The 19,362-nt window shown below is 41.7% G+C and overlaps 1 protein-coding gene across 14 annotated transcripts in view; it reads left to right on the plus strand.

Annotated features, from left to right (window-relative positions):
• Positions 1-19,362, plus strand: part of LOC122996546 (adhesion G protein-coupled receptor A1) — a 181,645-nt gene that overhangs the window by 105,853 nt on the left and 56,430 nt on the right. The gene's annotated exons all lie outside the window — the stretch shown is intronic.

Here is a 19,362-nt window from a genome sequence, read left to right on the forward strand (position 1 = left end):
AAGATTCCCTTCAGCTGTGCCAGCATTTATTTGTTCATATTTCACCTAAATATAAAAATAGTCACATAAGAAAAAATGGCACATTAAATGTAAAAAATCTTGCTGAAGAGAGAAATGAAACAGACAACATAATGTCCCACAAGCCCTCAAAGTTAATCACAGTGATCCAGTCTGCACACATGCTCTGATTGCATTCTCTGGCTATGGTTTAAAGTTGCACTAATCAATATTTTATATAAATAATGAATGAAATGATTCTGTCTAATGTAAAAGTTATTCCTTGTAGTGATGAACCCACTGAGAATTATTACCAAACTCTGCATTTCCCTTCAGCGTTATTGTTGGTTTCTGTGTTGTTTGGATGCTAACTCATCACCATGAGAACTTTATATGGTAATATTATGTTTTCAGTTTGTTCCACTGCACCCGAGTCACCAAAAAACCAACTAATGCTGTAATAATACAAGAAATACTTACATAAGAACACATTATGCTATATGCTAGAATTAAAAAAACACAGTAGTAATAAATAGCTAATTCATGAAAACTTTAAAATCTGCTTTACTCCCACCAAACAACTTGTGGACGACCTCTTTAAGAACATGGAAATGAGTACCTGAGGTCATACTACTTGAGTAGAATAGCATTAAGTAGCCAGATTGACTTTGAAATGAATGTGAGGTCAAAGCAAAGAGCAAATGTTTGTATCTGCACCAACACTGCCGTTTCGGTCAATTCTCTCTCTGTAATGACGCCTTGATGACTGGGCTAACCTCTTCTGAAGAGACTGGCCGAGACACACTCGCTGCCATAAAGTGACCAATTAGCTCTCACCCCCGAGATCCATGTAGCTCAGATGCTGTGACATAGCAGCAGTCACCGGGGGGCATGTGGCAGGCTCTTTAGTCTGATGGAGCTGAGGATGGTCGGCAGCGGTAGCCCGGGGTCAAAGGATTGCAGACAAACAGCTAGATAGTGTCTCTCTTAGGGGAGAGAGGGGACAGCAGCAATGAGCTTGTTGGTATAAATCACTTCCCCACACCTCCAACCCCCCCTCTTCACCATTACCACAGCTGCATCCCACTCCAGTCTGACACTGGAGAGGAGAGTCAAGGTGGAGTATGTCTCTCGCCTGTCATGCTGTATGCCCATGCATACATTATGGTGTTTATTTAGCCGAGAGTTCAAGGATCTCAGAAGGATATTGCAGTAAAAAATGTCTTTCTTATGTCTTTATTAATAATCATCATTCAATCTTGCATCTAGTCTTAAAATATACATCTTACCCCATATTTGCTAATGGATTAGAGTAAATAAATGTGTGATTTGACATTGTTTAAGATACTTCACATCTTACTAGAAAACGCCTGAGAAAAGTGAAAGTTTATTGATACAAATGCAACTATTTCAACTTAATTGTAAAATGTTCATGTTTTTCAGTTATAACTAAACAGAAGACTAAATACTGTAGAAGATATATTAGAAAGTTGATAGAGGTGCCTAGATTAACATGTTGTTGTTAATATATCAGTATTGAGCGCATAAGGTTTAATTTAGCCATGCAGTCTAAAAGAATGGATGATACTCCTCAGTGGAAAAGAGCCAAGCTATACTGTCTGTTCCCTAAACTAAGCTGGAGAGGTAAATCATCGATTGCACTGGAACAAGCACAAAAATCAATCAAAAACAACTGCTTTCAAATCTCTTTGTTCTACCTTTTTAGAGGCCCTAAAGCTCGGATCAAGGATGATTGCTGCATTCTAAAACATATGTTAAAAGGGGAGATGAGACAAAGGTCAGCGGATTGTTAACACCATTACTTTGCTTGTTTCCTAATCAGGCTGAAAACAAATCTCTGATGAATGACTACTCTTCCTCTCCCTCCCTCTGTCTCTGTCTCTCTGTGGTCACTGCGTACACTAAGTTGGATGGCTAATAAGTCCCCGTTGGGTTACATGGCCGGCTCCCAGCTAATCACTTTTTGAGACAGAATCTTCAAAGAGTGCCCTCTTGTCTGATGCTAATCTGGGCCAAGTGGGGGCTCTGTAGATGGATGAGCGTGGGCTGTGGTTAGATTGGCTCGAGTTAGCTTTGCTCCATCCAAATCATCTGTCCCCTTATTTAAGTAATGTGCTATGGATGACTGTGTAAAAAAACCTGACAGACTGACATTTAACATTGGCAACGCTATGTGCAACCGTTCACTGTAGATACTGACCTTGGACTTAGGTGAAAGAGAAGTAAGAATGTTTTCAACGTGCTTGGCAACAGATACAGAGTATATAAGGGAAATGTGCCAGATTAACTACAAATTAATCAGCATGTTTACCCCAGACAGCAGTCAGAATCACTATGTCCGCCAGAGGGCTTTGTTGCTTGAATGTAAACATAAGTTGTTTTGGGGCACTTGTTGAAACGACTGATTCTGTCTCGTAAGTTGGAAACCAAAGACACATGATCAGAGCGTCTCGCTAATAGGGCTGCAACTAACGATTATTTTCAGTATCAATTAATCTGCCAGTTAAAAGAAATTGCTTGGTCTAAAAATAGTCAGAAAATAGTGAACTATGTCCATCACAGTCCATGGTAACTTCTTCAACAACAGTCTAAAACTAAAGACATTCGGTTTATTATTATGTAAGAAAACTAATATTACAAATATTCACATCTGGAACCGCAATGGTGAATTTTTGGTATTATCAAAATAGTTGCTGATTCATTTTCTGTGGATAGACAGTTTATCGTTTTAGTTCTGCTACATAATTTATTCATGATGCTTCCAGTATATTGTGCCACTTAGTATAATGACAGTTGCTATTATTAATTCATTTTATGGTTCTCTGGACTGAAAGCACAGCTGCACTGGTGGAAGTTACTACAAGGAACTTTTAACTATGAAACAGTCTCATGATGCCTCTATATGACCTATATAAGCAAACGAGACCTTCAGTGAGAAGATTGGCTATTTCTATATAGTTTTTCTAAATGCCTGCCACCAGGTCGGATTCCCTGCAAAATCAGACAAAATGATTTATGACACGCAGACCGGGAGAGCCTATGATTACATTACATGTAGCAGTGTAGCATGAGGGAGGACAAAGACGAAGGGAGGACATTTCTCTTCGTTTGATGAAGTTAAAAGTAAAGTTAGACTTGTTGTCAGCTTCCTGACAAATTTTTAAAAAGTTGAGACAAAAAGAGAGAGAGAGTGCGAGTGAGCTGAAAGCATGAGAGAGAGAGAGAGAGAGAGAGCAGTGATGGTCAAGCAAGCTCTAGAGTGAATGAAGAGAGGGAGCAGCGATGTAGTGAGATCAAAAGAGTGACTCTGAGAAATAAATCTTTATTTTCGGATTGTTTCACAGCGGTTACGTTCTAACACACACACCCACACATCCGCACTGCCTCGCTGGATTTGGTGTTAAATGCAGCCTTGCATGTAATCTAGGTGTATGAACGGTACTAAAACAAAGTTTACTTTGTTTCATCGTCATCATAGAACAATTATTAATCTTATGTAGCCTCAAACATCCTGCAAACAGCTGCGTTTAAAAAAGAAAAATAGTTTTAAAAACAAGTAGTGTCTTTCTTTCACTCGCTTCCAAAACAAACACATGCTAGCCAAAATCTTGGCGGTGGTACTCATGGGAAATGAAGTCTTCATTCCAGGAAAACGCTACTGCTTTTGTCCACAGGGGCCATTAAAATCAACACAAAATAAAAGTTCCTTGTTCAGTAGTAACTTTAAAGATACAGTATGAAGCACATGCGTTCTGTGGGGAGCAGGACAGCATGGCAGCTAAGTGGTTAGCACTTCTGTCAACTCAAAACTAGACAGACCTTTCTGTGTGAACCCTGGGACTCTGTGTTGGCTTGGATTTCCTCTGGGTGTGCTGGGATAGACCCCAGCATCCAGTCACTCTGATCAGGAATAAGTGGGTATAGTTTAACAATGTATTCCCAATATCCCTGGTTTGAGTCCTGCCGGGGCCCGCATGTCATTCCACATTTCTCGCCCCCTTCATTTCCTGTCAGCAGTCTGCTGTCCAATAAAGCTGGGAAATTCCCATAAAAATACATAAAAAAAGAATAAGCAGCTAAAGACCACGGATGTTTGAATGGGAATTAGTAAACATATATCTCCTATAGTGTATTTTTATCAATTCATGTAATCCTTAAGGCTTCTGCCCACACAGTGTATGTCCATACATTCAAAGCTTAGCCTGGTATTTTAATATATTTCTAAATCACATGAGCATGTCACCAGTCCAGACCACCTCCATTACTGCATGGCTCAGGGCAACATTTTACTGTGATTGCGCTAAACAGGCAGTGGATTGACACCAGCATATTACCCCTGTTTAACAGATTAAATGGCTAGCGAATCGAGTGCAGATCCCCGGGGATTTCTTTTGCTCAAAGTAAGCTCAGATCATCATCTTCTTTTTCATCTTATTAAGAGAATTGCAATTCCCATTATGACCATCACCATCATGGCAGTGACGAAATTGCTGCCTGCCTGATCGTTCTCACTGGAGTGATGGCCCTGATTGGGAAATACAAGCCTCTTTCTCCTCTTTTCAGAACATATATGAGTCAATAGGCTTTGGTCCCACTGTAGCTGGAGGGAGGGCTGGGGTTGACTATGGATGGGACCTTCATTGATCAAAACATGGAGGGGGATGGGGGAAAAACTGAACAGCCACAGTGAGCTGACTATGGTAATGCCTCAACATATCGATTAAAGGGATGTGCGTTTGAGGCACAAGAGCGCTCCAATAAATCCTCTATCCTACCCTTGCTCACGGTGAAGTGTCTTGGATACCTCAGCATGAACGAGGCTGAGAGGCTTGCACTGAATGCCAAACAGCAGCTGTGGACAAACACATCAAAAGTGCACGCATTACATAAAAACAAGAGAGAGATTACAGGAATTATTTGTTTCTTTGTCCATTAACATTTTTTGCATTTAAGCATTTAAGCTAGTTTGCTCACATCTACATTATGCAAATGAGAAGAGTTACATTTAAACTGAAAATCTATCTTTTGAGTAACAAATACTCACCATCTATAGGCTTCAAAGGTGACTCTGAAATGCTTCATGTAGGGCAACAGGAGTTCAGAATAGAATTAAGGTTTTCACAGGTCTAGAATTAAAAGCCTGATCTGAAACAGACTTATGGAACACCAAGGAGCATAAACACATTTTCAAAAACAGAGACTGGATCTGAAAGGGACCCAAGAACAGTAACACCATGTCCAAGACCCAAGGTTATATAGACCTGATCCAAAATGCAGTCGACCTAAGCAGACCCAAACAGAGGGAGACCACCAACACTGCTACCAGCAAGATGCGGAGGTGGAACAAAATCAGTTCTTTGCAAATCGTAAGTCTTAAGTCTTGGCTATGAAGTCCAAAGTACAACAAGTCCCAGACCAAACCCAGGCCAAATCCAAGACCTGAACATTGTGTCTCATGTCCTAAACAAGTTATTAACTGTCCATTTGCTAATTTGCACTGTCAAGAGCACCTTTACTTCCTGCTTGAGCAATGTGAATGGCTGCTGTGGGATTGATTCAAAGCAAATCTGTTCTCAGGAAAGACTGGATTCACTGCAAGGTTTTTTTTTGCTTTTGGCTTGTGGAGGAATCCAACTGTGTCCAAGTCCAAGTGAAGTCCAGAATCTGTTTTGATTTTTATCACAGTCAGAGTGAAAGGGAAGTTAGAGTGCCTTTAGCTTCTGTCCTGTGACATATTTTCCATTGAAACAGAGTATGTGGGTGATAGAGTACAGTAACAAAAGTGATTTAAATCAAATCCCTCAGATTTGATTGGACTGCTGAAAGGTGGACATGGCTTAGCAAGGCTGTAGAGAGAAACTGAGCTGTAGAGGACTGTTGACCTCCACACTTCCTTCACCTGTGTTGTTAGATTAGGAAGAGGAGGGCGAGGGAGAATTAATAATTTAGACCGCAACCACATTCATTTGGAAATTTAAACAAAGTTTCTGCCCACTTCTGTCCAAATACACACCTCCTCCTGTGATATTGCTCCACTAGCTACTACAAATCACAAGCAGTCAAGTATGGTTTGATATGATTAGCTAATCGCCCAAATCACATTTGAATTGGTACATTTTGGTATGCCTCTCAAATATCTGAAACATTTTACAGGGGGAGAAAAGACATTCAGAATGTATTTTTTACATACATGTACAGTGGGGTCCAAAAGTCTGAGACCACATGGCCATTCATTTGAATGGGAAACAACAAGCGATAAAGGAGGAATTAACACAGAAACAAGGGATTAGAGCAGGAAAATGTTTGTTTTTTTCACTGTATCTTTAAAGACAAGTCTAAAGTCATCAGATGCAGGTCTGACTCAAGTCCAAGACAAACGAACTCACAATTCTGGCGTGATGTGTCACTAATCAACAGGCAATGGTGGTTGAAAAGAGTAGCAATATACAATATGCTAATAATCACTGTAAAGTCATACAAACTACTTCCAAAAACAAGTCATTCTTTAAGCCTTTTAATCCTGTGATAATTATATGATACACACCATAGATCAGAGCTGATGGTGAGTCTGCCTGGATCCTTTCAGGCATTACACATATTAACACACAAACACAAGATCCAGTGCAATAAAACAGGGTCCTACATGGACCAAATTAAAGTGAATATAACTTGAACCCAGATAGACTTGGTCTGGGTGAAGACCCATAGTGCACGTGGCATATCCAGAAGTCTTGGGTTGTTAAAGTTAGAAGAAGAAAAAAGAATAAATACAGACAAACTGAGGAGCCACCAGTTTACTTTGCAACATTCTGCATCACAAAGGCAATGACAGCAAAACACTGCCTATTCATCACATGCTCAACCAACAGAGCATCAATCTGAGGCTGTACACAACAGTACAGACAAAAGGCGGTCTTTTATAGCCTGTCGAGTTTAAAATACAGTATATTAGCACTGGCAGGACTGACTGCTCATCAGCTCCACAGCATGCAGCACTGTTAATTAACTATTGTATTTCACAAAGTAGCAACTAAACATAAACCCAGAAAGAAGAGGTGTTAACAGCAATCACACATGTAACATTTCCCTGGTGCATTCATTTCAGTACTGGTCGGCTCACAAAAAAACAAATCTGCACACTTTACAGAAAGCTGCGTCCTTACACTCTATTCTATCAAGAAAACTGTCCATACCACTGTGATGAGAAGCACCTTGATTTTCCATTCTTGGAGGTGCAGAGAAATACATACAAATTTGGCTGTGAATGTGTTTCATAAATGGCACAAATCGACAGGTGAATCCATAGCCGTGAGAGCATGATTTCAATTGGAGGTGCAGGGGTGTTGACTATTAAACACCCCCTCTCCAAAAAATGTTGGAGTTTATTAAATACTTACAGCGATCCCACCACAGGAGAAACGATAAGTACGTCTCCCCACTGAGAGAGACGCTGTGCACATTTATGTACGAGACACAGCAGCCTAACTTCATTGATTATTTAAATCTCCAGACACGCCGACAGGATCAGTCAGGATCTAATGGTAATTAATGTTCTGTTTTCTTCTACACATCCAAAAGGTCACACACACAGTCCAGGTTCATACAGTGAAACTGTTTGGAGCAGCCTGATAAATCCTGAGTTCCATCGGAGCTGTCTAAAAAAATATTTCAGAAGCTGAAAGTTTAATTCTCTTTCCTCTGGGGAGTTTCTTCTGTCCTGTCAAGTTGATAACTACAGTTTTTAGTAGTCGGGCTGCCAGAGACAATTCTAACCAGCATGTGTCAACCGGGTCTGTGAGCCGTGCATCTCATGCCCAGTTCTTTTTCCCACTCCACTATCTTTACTCACAGGGTCTATTTTTGCTGAACCGTCTCACACACAACAGAAAAAAAAATTGCAACAACACAAATGGGCCTATAGGCTGCCAGTCACTTGGAGGCTACAGCACCCCCACCACCCCTACTTCCTGTGGCTATGGGTGAGCCCGCATCAGGCTGACCGGGTGAACGCTCTATACCGCCAGGGAACAAGCGGCTGTGCTGACCTTGTTGTGGGTCGATGAGTCTGGCAGACTCAGTTGGAAGCGGAGGAGTTTCTTCTTCCTCGACTTTCCTCAACCTTCCTCAACTTCCTCAATAACACATGAAAAACTTTGCGTAGCCATTGTTGTAGCATTCCATCACAAGTGCTTTGGCTGAATCACATCACAGTGATCATTTGAGCATTACAGCCTGTCTGACAGCCTGTGGCAGGCTGCTATGATTATGCTGGGTGTGCCAGCTTGAGATTTAGATGGCACAGGCACATCCAGGCACAACTGTGGCTACACGGGTGGCACAGTGGCCATATATTCTCACACACACACACACAGCTGACAGACACAGTAGCGCAGCTATGGATAGAGGTACACCAGCTCATACCAACATGCTCAGTAACGTTAAAAATGACACCTGAACATAGCCTGGCACGGTGGCCACAGAAACCACACACAGGCACACACAATGGGAGATGCAACGACATCAACATAAAATCCAAAAACTATAGCCAATAAACAATAATATTGAAACAGGCAATAGGCTACTACAGTCCAAAATTGTAAATGAGCTCATGTTTGATGATTAGAGCGGGAGAGGACGGTCCTTGGTGTTGGGGAAAGGGCTGAATTAGCAGTCATGTACGTGTCGTTACTACTTGGCACTTGTTGAGGAGAAACTGGCACAGGAGGAGTAGGTGTCTGGGTTGAGAACGGTGGCTGAACTGGCTGAACGAGTTCTCTTCCTCTTGTTCCTCACGATGTCTTTTTGTGACAAACTTAAGCAAACTGCTTTGTTTCTCCATGGTTTTTATCTTGACCTACATTAAAAGCAGCTAGCTAGTGGACAGTAGGCTTGTGTTCCTCTGTGCAATGCGCAGGCTGTACACTGAGTGAAAGAGGAGGAGCTGCACACTGCTCGCAATCTGGCATTTGTGAAATGCGCTGCCACTCAAAAAAATCTGACCTATCAATATTATCACATTGGGTGATCCAACAAAAAAGGAAGCCTTCTGATCAGGTGGTCTGGGTCTGGGTGGGCCTAGATGTGACTCACTTGGCACCTAGGCCCACTAAGACCCACCCACAGCTACACGCCAGTCATAGTGCAAGTATTAAAATGTCCATAGAAATGAGCTTGAAACATGTCTGCTTGCTTGTTGCCTCACCAGTAACCTATGAGGAGGCAATATGGAAGTAGTGTGTTTAGCTATATTGTGGAGAAACTATGTGTGTTTGGAACATACTGAACCTATTGATCAACTACAATGAAGTGGATTTTGAAGTGGTTTGAGAAGGTTCTATGGATGTTTGAACACATTTTAGCCATAACACAGGGTCATCATTAGAGCCGCCTAACCCAGGCCCACTATATCTGCCTTCCTCTGTGAAGGAGCAAGCTACAAACCTTCAGAATATTCCTGTAACTGTAAATAAGTCTCTAGGCATGATAGTGTTAAGAAATACCAGCCATAATTGACCTTAAAATGTGGTAGGTAGAATTTGTATAATGCCAGTGTTATGTGACTAAGCACAGTGGGCGGGAGCTTTACCCTGAGAGGCTTTGGTGAACATGCTTATTGTTGTTTATCTGGCTTGCCTTGCCTCACATTCACACAGTTACTGTCCATGCATGCATTTCTAGGAACTGCTCAATACAACCTTTAACTGAGACACTTACCTTTTTATGAGCAACACTACCGAACAGCTCATTTCATGATCCTGATCTGCAAACCAGCTCCATCCTGTTGCTCTGATCTGTCATCAAAGAACTTTGTCATTCTTTTCTTCTCCCTTTAATGTGAAATGCTATTCATTTTTTGAGCTCAGTATATTGTTAATGTACTTCCATAGCCCATATGCAATAATATCAGACACACACACACACAAACAAACAATGTAGGGGGGCATAATAAGCCTGCTTGCCTGGGAGGGAGTTTGTCATTTTTGCCAGTGAGTTCATCATCAGCCCGATGAGATAAAGATGACCAACAAAGCCATTACAGTTTTATTTGGTGCAGCCAAAGGATTAGAGGGAAGGGATTAATATGGTAAAAGGAGGCCATAAATATACAGCACTCTCCTTCCCTTTTTCTCTGCTATAATTTCTTCCCCAGATCTGCTAGATTTGCCCTGGCCATGCCCAAGGGCATTTTCCAGGCAAGATGTTTAAATGCAAAATGAGAGAGCAAGCCATTAAAGACATCAAACACATTTAAGCAAAGCAATAAATCCTTTTGAATTTCCATGTATTCACGTTTCAAATTGCTATGTTGGTTAACAAAACGACTCTTTAACTGAACGATTAACACCTTTCTTAATCCTGTAGCACCACCTTATCCTTCTTCTTAACGTCACCACAGTGTGAAGGCTTTTAAGATGATTTGCCGTATAATGTTCTCAATGCGGCCCTTCTATGGGAGTGTTTGCCCTCACACACAACACCGCATGATGAATTCCATGTTGTTGTGTTTGTCCCAGCTGATGCGTACGGTTTTGACAGGATGTGTGTGAGTATTTGTGTGCGTCCGGGCCGGTTCACTGCCTCCTTGCTGCAGGGTTCAACTGGAAGCAGTCAGCTTGTTGCATCGTCTAGCGCGGCGCCGGAACCGTAGAAGCCCCATTATGCTGTTTAGACGCGTGTTCGCGGAGGTGATTCATCTCCAGAGCTTTGTTCTTTCTCCTCCTCAGCGTGATTTGTCTTTGCTATGCAGACAGCAATGACCCACCCCCGACCCCTCTAGCATCTCATTCATTTACACACAACAGCAGGTGTGTGCATATGTGCAATGTGAGGGACGACGTGGTCTGCAGCTCAACTCAACGCCACTGTGTAGGAGATATCCTATAGAGAAGCAGCTGGTGTTAAATTATCTTTAATGAGCTGCACGCAGATCACTCAACATCTTGCATCATCACACATACAAGAAAATTTCATATTTATGTTTTCCTGGGGGTTGATCAAATCGCATATAAAAATTCAATTATGTCTGGGGGGTTTTTTTGTTTTGTTTCTCAATCTTTGAAATCTGAACGGTTTGATCTCTGCTGAAGAGGAGGTTAAGAGGGTGGTAAATTGTGTCCCAAGTGGAGGTCTGCAGCCAACCATCCTACTGTAGCATGTTGCATTCTGCTTTTGCTGATGAATAAACCCCAGTTCCCCACACTCATGCATATTCATGTATACCAATGTTGATGTAAAGGCACTTAACACATGAAATGCCCCGCTCTGGCACTGTGGAGGGAAATTGTAAAGTCATGCAGATTCATAGGCAGGTTACCATGGAGACTCTTGGACAGCACTAGCTATACCTTCTTGCCTCTGAATCATAAATGGGAGGAGGCTCTACGGGCCAACATCTCTCACTGGTTATTACTATCAGCTAATACACCCCATTCATCACGGAGAGGAGACAAGATACACATCTTAAATCTCCTGTGTATCTGCATGTCTGTGTGTGTTTGTGTTACAGCAATCGGGTTCATCACAGCAACTGTTAGGGTTACAATCTACAGCGTAATTATTTCATTCCAGTTAATTTGTCAAGTTCACCTTTTCCTTGAAACTCTTTGATGCCATACGTTTATGAGATCAATACTGGCCTTGGCTTGCCAAAATTGAGAGATTGTCATAAACACCACACAAGCGGAAAATCAAATAGCGCCTGAAAAGTAATTGAATGATTCAATCTGCGAAGCACACACCAGTTCACATTCATTTCACCTCCGAGCCGAATCTCAAATTACGATCTGAAAAGGCCCAAAGAGACCGCAATTGTTCTACCTCCCCCCTTCTCTTCACATGGAGATCTACTTTAATCACTTTGTTCGAGTGGAATGCACACTTTCTGGAAAATCTACAGTGCTGACAGTGGTGCGAGGCAGGGACAAGTTGTGACATTTGGTATCAGTGCAGTGTACAGTTGTTTCTGGCTTGAGACGCAGTGTGTCTGAAATAATACCATCTGACAGGTGGAACAGAAGTGAGAAATCTATTAATGAATTAGTGGCTGAACATGACCTTGATTGTATTGCCGTCTTGTACTTTTCTTTGGATCAATGACCCAAATAAGCAAAGGCTAATCTTGGAGTAAGTGAAAAAAACAAGCTCTCACATGGGGAAGGGGAACTCTCTCATAGGTTTATCCATCGGGTAGTCCAAATAGAGAGGACAGGACCCCACGGCCTAATCCAAAGTTATGACTGTGTTTCACCTCTCCAGCAGTGCTAGCACACCCACTTTGTGTGATAGCCAATTGTTATTGCTGCACCAAATGACCGTCCATTAATCCTGTCTCCCTACCCTGCAGCTGAATCAAACTTGAGAAGCGTGAGCGTGGGAGAGAAAATGTGGCAATAGTAAAGCACGATCTGGACCGACTCCAAAAGGGCCACACAGCTATTTGTGTGTGTGTGTGGTGAGGGAGAGGGTGGGGGGGGTTTGAAATCCTAACTCAACCTGATGTAAAAAGGTATATTGTTATGGACTGGATGTAGAGTCTTTTCTTGGAATTCCAGTCATGCCAATTCAGTCTCACTCACAAAACAGGTCAATTATAACTCTTTCAGCAGTATTCAGAGTGAGCATGTTGGTGAATAAACAGGTAATGAAAGTTAGTGGGTTAATAAACACATGAATAGATGAAAGGCTCGGGGTTTGTCATTGGTTCTCTCTGTAGGTGTTCACTAGTGAGCGGGACAAGAATATGAATGTCATGTACTTTTTGATACATCCAAACCTTTAAACACTGTGAGAATAGACACAGGTGTCATGTTTCCAGTATTGAAAAACAACAAAACATGTAAGCTACCAAAAAAATAGACACTTTTGGAATCTTATTCACATTTACTGTACTTCCAGAAATCAGACATTTGTCAGCCATTTCATTTCACTTCATTTCACTTATTCCATCACTTGTTACCTGATAGCTGTCATTTTGTTTTGTATGGCGTTTAATTAGTCTTAAAATCTGTGCACATAAAAACCAGGTGCATGCACGTCATATCAGCGCACAGAACAGTATCCACGAGCGGAGAAGCATCCTCACGAGGGAGCATCTCTGCTCCATGAGCACGGGACCGTGAGGAGCACAAGCTCAACCTTCTCTACACGCTCACTACTGCTCAACTCTCACTCACTCGTCAAGTTGACTTTTGAGACTTTGGAGGCAGGGATTGAATAGACAGTCCGCTCCTTTGATTGGTCACATGTTGAATATTGACAACGACCATTGATTGGCTGGTTGGTTTGATCACTGACTCAGTCAAAGACGGCTGTTGCCTGAGAGAACAAAGGGAAACATAAATAATAATATTTAGTGGCTGATTCTCTGTTTTTTCACCACTTATACTTAAAGTGTTAAACATCATAGCAAAAACGTTAACGCTGTTTAAACATACTTTCCGATTTGTGAAACTTTTTTTTTTTTTTTGAAAATCGCCCTTTTTCGGTTTTCACAAATAGAATAAAGGTTTCACAAATGGAGTCTCCTTATTAATCTAGTCCAGATTTGACAAGTCTAAGTATAGCTGGCTATGATCTAGACATGATGTCTGTTCCAGAAAGCAGGTTCAACAAACTCTGAGTCCAACCCTGAACTCTGAGTTGATGAACTCAAGGATGGGAAACTTTTTTGGTTCCAGAGCAGCTGATCAGTCAGTTCAGTCAACTCTGAGTATGTTCACTCTGAGTTAAGCACATGCATGGTGAATAAAAAAAGCCATCATCAATGGAACTCCAATACTATGATTCACCATGGCAACAGGTAAATAAAAGGCACAGTCTCCATTTTAATCCAGTGGATGTAGAGATATTAATGTATGTGTATGTGGACGATGCACATTTATCTTCAGAGTCAGAGCGGGGGAAAAGTGTCAATAAGTTGTCCAGTGTTGTCCATTAATTCATCATTTATCAGACTTACATTTCCTTAACGATGATAAAGGAGAATCTAACTGTGTATCAGGCTGTAGCTACATTACATTTTGAATATATTTGTTCAGCTTTAATCTGACACGGGACAAAACACAGGAGACAACACTGAAGATGAAAAATAGTTAAAGACTTAAAAAAATAAACAGATCAAAGACACAGACATGACTGTAAGCTCACAGTCTGATCCACTTATAATGTGTTTGGTGATTTGCTTGAGAAGGTGTCGAGGTTAAAATACAGTAGATTTAAAAATTTTAGACATCTGTTTGTATCTTGGCTCAACAGCATTCATTGATGCTGCTCGATCCTGCTCACTCAAAAATATTAACATATAATCTCCAATATTATAGAAATGATGTTCCATCAGTGTGACCAATCACATCATGAATGATAGAGATAATTATTCATTGATCTTACGTGTCTAAAACTTCATACCGATTTCTTAGATTTAAACTGAGATTACACATTATGTGTAATAAACATTTCAGTGCAGGAGCTGCTCTAACAAACTGACACCTGACTCACAGTGTTATAGAAGAAGAGCTTGCACTCGCAAAAAGGACGTGCAGAGGTTATATTCTCAGATGAGTTCATGCTCTGTGATATTTGAATGTGAGAGCAAAATCTGCTGTTCAAAGAAATGAATGACGGCTCATAAAAGCGGTAGGCTAACTTTAGATAGTCATGAGTAACAAACTAATATCCAACCTGGATTTAGATTCTGACAGACAGTAAACCTCCGCTTATTAATGCGCCTCGATACAGACTGAATGAATGAGGAAATGAAACAGCGTGTCTGGCTCTGTAAGAAGGAGGAGACAGAGAGGAACTCAGGGTTTGTTGAATAAAACCTGTCAGTGAGCAGGTTATAGTTCACCGAGTCAGTTACCACGGTAACTGACCCGGAGTTTAAGTTAAAATACCTCTTTTTGGAACAGAAAACCCAGAGTTTCCCTCATCTCAGGGTTAACAAGCAGAGTTTTCACTAAACCTGCTCTCTGTTATTCACCCCTGGTCTAATGTGATCTGGATGGAGAAATACTAGTGAAATTTTTTCTGTTTTCATAAGCAAGATAAAAGTTTCAAAAATCTGAAAGTGGGTTTAAACAGCGTTAAGACTTTTGCTACAATGTCTAACACTTTTTCATAAGTGTAAGTGGTGAAAAAATGGGGAATCAACCACTAAATATCATTATTTATGTTTCACTTTGTTCTCTCAGGCAACTGCAGTCTTTGACTGTGTCAGTGATCAAACCAACCAGCCAATTAAAGGTCATGGTCAGTATTCAAAGTGCGACTAATCAAAGGAGCGAACTGTCTATTCCGTCCCCACCTCCAAAGTCATCCTGCGTACAGGCGAGTGTTGAGCAGTTGCGAGTGCGCAGGGAGGGTCGAGCTCACACTCGTCATAGCCCTGTGCTCTCAGGATCACGTTTGTGCAGGCAGAGCAGAAACGCTCTCTCGCAAGGATGCTTTTCCACAATTTTGTCCATTCTTTTTTTTAATCTTAACCATTTTAACAATCTTTAACCGTTGTTTATCTACCATAACCACTATCTTCACCTGACCTTAACCATGCCATTGTTTCCATATGCTAGTATTGTAGAAAGACAACATTTTCCAATATGGACAGTATTTTCTGGGGATAAGGTTGGTTTCCATAAATTGTGTTCCTATTACTCTGAATAATACACTGACCTTGCTGTGAATAGTTTTCATCTGGATTACTTTCTACCCATATAAATCATAGTGTCACAAGTTTTAGAAGTGGATATTTTAAGATCTCCTCACACACAACAGAAACTATCTGTACAGCCTGTACCACAAGGGTTAAATTAGAAATTATGTTTTTTGTGATATGGTGAAGTGAACCTTTAATAAACCGGAGATGACTCAGAGTGTTCCAAAAATGTTTGTTGTTTCTTAGTATGCCCAGATTCTGCTTCTTACCATTACAGTGCTGCATGAAAATACGTACTTTCAGGAGACATTCTCCACTGAGTCACAGTCATGGAGGCTGCAATGACGTGGCATCAGGAGATTGACGAGACAAACTCTTATAATATGTTTGTGGATTCGGAGGGTGCAAACAATGAAACAATGAGGTTCTATGAGAGTCATATATTTACACTCATTAATGCTGGAAATCTGTGAAATTCATTTTTAAGATCTCTTCCGTCTCAAAGACTCGTCTCCTTTTGGCTCATTATCAATCACCTTGCAGCTATTATACCAGCTATGCTTTTACAACACATTTCACAATAAATTCATCCATTTGTAATCCATGATGCCTTTTTAATCTAACAGTGTTGTCCATCTGTTGCAGCCTCTTGAATGTTTTTTTTTTTTTGTTCAGACTAACTGTGACCTCTGATGTGACAGTTTGAGTCAGAGCTGACTGAGGAGACTGTAGCTGACAGCTGAAGCACAGCTCTGCCTCTCCAAAGAATCTGATTTCCTGCTTCAAATCTGCTCAAATGGTTTCCCCCCACTAACCAACACAACCCATCTGGAGGAAACAGACTCTGGTTGGCATGGCAACCGTGTAGGACTGTGTTTAATTTCTCTCGATAAGTAATGCTAACCACACTACAACATAATAATGCTCAAGAGGAATACGCCTTTTAAGCTGCAACCATGGCAATCACTTTTGTAGAATTAGGTTCCCTTTGTTTAGATTTATAATACCGAGCAATATGTCAAACCTCGAAAGCAGCGCCAGCAGAGACGTGTGTGTGTGCGCAAGGTCTCGCAAAATGTGAGCAAACTGTGATTTATTTTCAGACTCTGAAACATCATGGGAAGGAACAAACACTTGATTCAGCCCCCCTGCAGTGTACCGATGTCTACCTATCTGTCATGGTCATTGTGTCTTTGACCACGTCTGTGCTGACAGGACAGCCGATGATTACAAAAAAAAAAAAAAAAAAAAATTTATGCAAATCTCCCATCATGCTCGTCAGCAGTTCTTCTCAGCTGGGGCCGAGCTCAGCAAGCTGCCCTTTGAGCTAAATTCATTTCATTCAAAGTTAATTTTCAAGTTGCCGCCTGTGCAAATAAATAAATGCATCTCTCCTACAGATATATCTACAAAGGGACAGAGCTTTTTCTTTTTTCTAATTTTGGATTACACAATAAAAAAAAAAAAACACTCACTGGGTGTCTTAATATTCACCTCTTTGTCTAAACACATTCAACATTAATCCCCGGAGAAGTCATGGAGCCATGTTTAAGCGGGATGTTTATGCTGTGATTTGGTGACTGCCCCGGGTCAAACACAGCTGTTGTGTTTTGCCCTGCAGGCTGTTTTGCAGCTTTGTGGTTCTATCAAGCAGGGCCGTGCATCAAGGAGCGGGTGGAGGAGGACGAAGGAAGGGAGGGTGGGAGGGACGGAGGGAGGGAGGGAGGGAGGGAGGGCTGTGGAGGAGAGGGAACAGCCTGAAATAGGAGGTGACTGCTGACATTCACCTGGATGCCCTCTGTAAGGAAAGGAATAAGTGGGAAAAAAAAAAAGGGAAAAGGAGAATGATCCCTAGGCTAGAGCGAGAGACAGAGGGGAGTGTGTGATTATGGTTACTAAGGCTACAGCATGCTGCCCTGTTGGAAAGGGAGGGGCTTGGAGGAAGGTCAGACGGCTGAGGTACAACCAGCTAAATCAACTCTGAAGTGCGAGGTCCCCGGCGGCGTTGGGGCTGAGGAAATGTAGCTGTTTAGGTTGCTCAGGAGGAACATAGATCGTCGCTTAGAACGGGACCTTGCGCACACCGTGGCTTATAGCACACCCATTGGGCCGTAAATCCCTTTGATACGCCACATAAAAGAGGATAAAAGATGTAGAAAGAGATGAGGAGACAAGTGTATGAGATAAGATTTCTTTTTGTGAGTTGGATGCTTTGAAAACATTTCCCCCCGGGACGGAGGTCACCTAGCATCCGTGTTGGCCGTATGAGAAGGGACCCCTTGAATAGCTTGCCAGGGCCGCGTTTAACTCGTCCGTCTCTCGATTGTCACCGGGGCTCAAATCCTCTCCGGCTCTCGCCCTGATGTCTGTATCCTATGACGTCTTGGAAACAGACTGCCAGCTTAAGCTGTTCAGAGAAGAGAATGATGCAACATAAATTTCAAGGCAAGGATTCTCTGTCTTTCTTCCTCTCCTCACACACACACACACACACACACACACACACACACACACTGCAGGATGAAAATCAATAGCTTTTCAAGAGTGAGTCAATGCAGAAACTAATAGCTAACAAACCCGATGCTGTAAAATCACCAGAGGCTCTTCGCACACGCTGGTTGTGATGTAAAGGAATTATGCTTAAGCACGCCGTTGCTCTTTGTCACCTATACAGAATTACTTTGCAGGATAACAGAAGGGACAGGAAGATCAAAACAAGTAGGGGCCACATCAGTGGAGGTAAGCCCGTCATCGCCAGGGCCTCCATATTTCACAAACAACACAACACTGTGGCCAACATAAGAAACACAAGAACAGACAAAGGAGCTCTTGTTTAACTTGATTAAGAAATTTGGCCATCTTTCTCCTCGACATTTATTGGGCCGAACGACTGACTAAGCAGCTCCCCGTTAACTGTAAGGGCACTTTATGGGCATCCACATTCATCTTGGCCAGGAAGCTTCCCTCCCCTTTAGGCTCAAAGTGCTGATCCTCTCACACTGGAGGGTGACATGATTGAAAGCCGAACAAAACAGACTTCATTTGGAAAGTAGGGCCCCGCGTAACATGATCATTATCTTTATTATGAACACGTATCATCAGGCCTATCATTAGCATCGTTCTCCTCTAGCAATACACTATGATGGGTCAATCACTGGATAAATATGTGGGGACGCGCAGTGTTTTTGCATCTCCCTGGAAGTCTTTTCACAGTGCAGAAATGTGTTTTTGTGTAACCACTTCTTAATAAATCAACAAAAAGAATAACCGTCTGTTTTGTTCACATAAGGGTTTTGATTGTGAATAAATAACAAATGAGAATGTGTGAAGAAGCCTTGCCTTTTGCCTTTGCAAGTGTACTATTGTTATTTTCTTTTATATACAGTATGTATGAAATATTACACATCAGAGCCAGTGCAGTAATATCAGCCGATATGATGCATGGAGTCAGTGTGTGGCCACACATGTGGGTCCTATATGCTGACGGTGCAACTCTGGAAGCTTTTTTATGATTAAACTTTGGCAGGGTTAAGTGCTGCCTGTCCCGTCCTAAGTGCAGTCAGTCACTGGTCCACACACCCTTGAAAACATCTCTGTCCACCAGGGGCATCAATTCACCAAACCCTGAGCCGTGCCAAACTTCCTGCAGCTGTTATAATGTAGCAGCAAAAGGCTGGATCCTGATTTTAGCACAG

Source organism: Thunnus albacares, chromosome 14, assembly GCF_914725855.1.
Source record: "Thunnus albacares chromosome 14, fThuAlb1.1, whole genome shotgun sequence".
NCBI lineage: Eukaryota > Metazoa > Chordata > Actinopteri > Scombriformes > Scombridae > Thunnus > Thunnus albacares.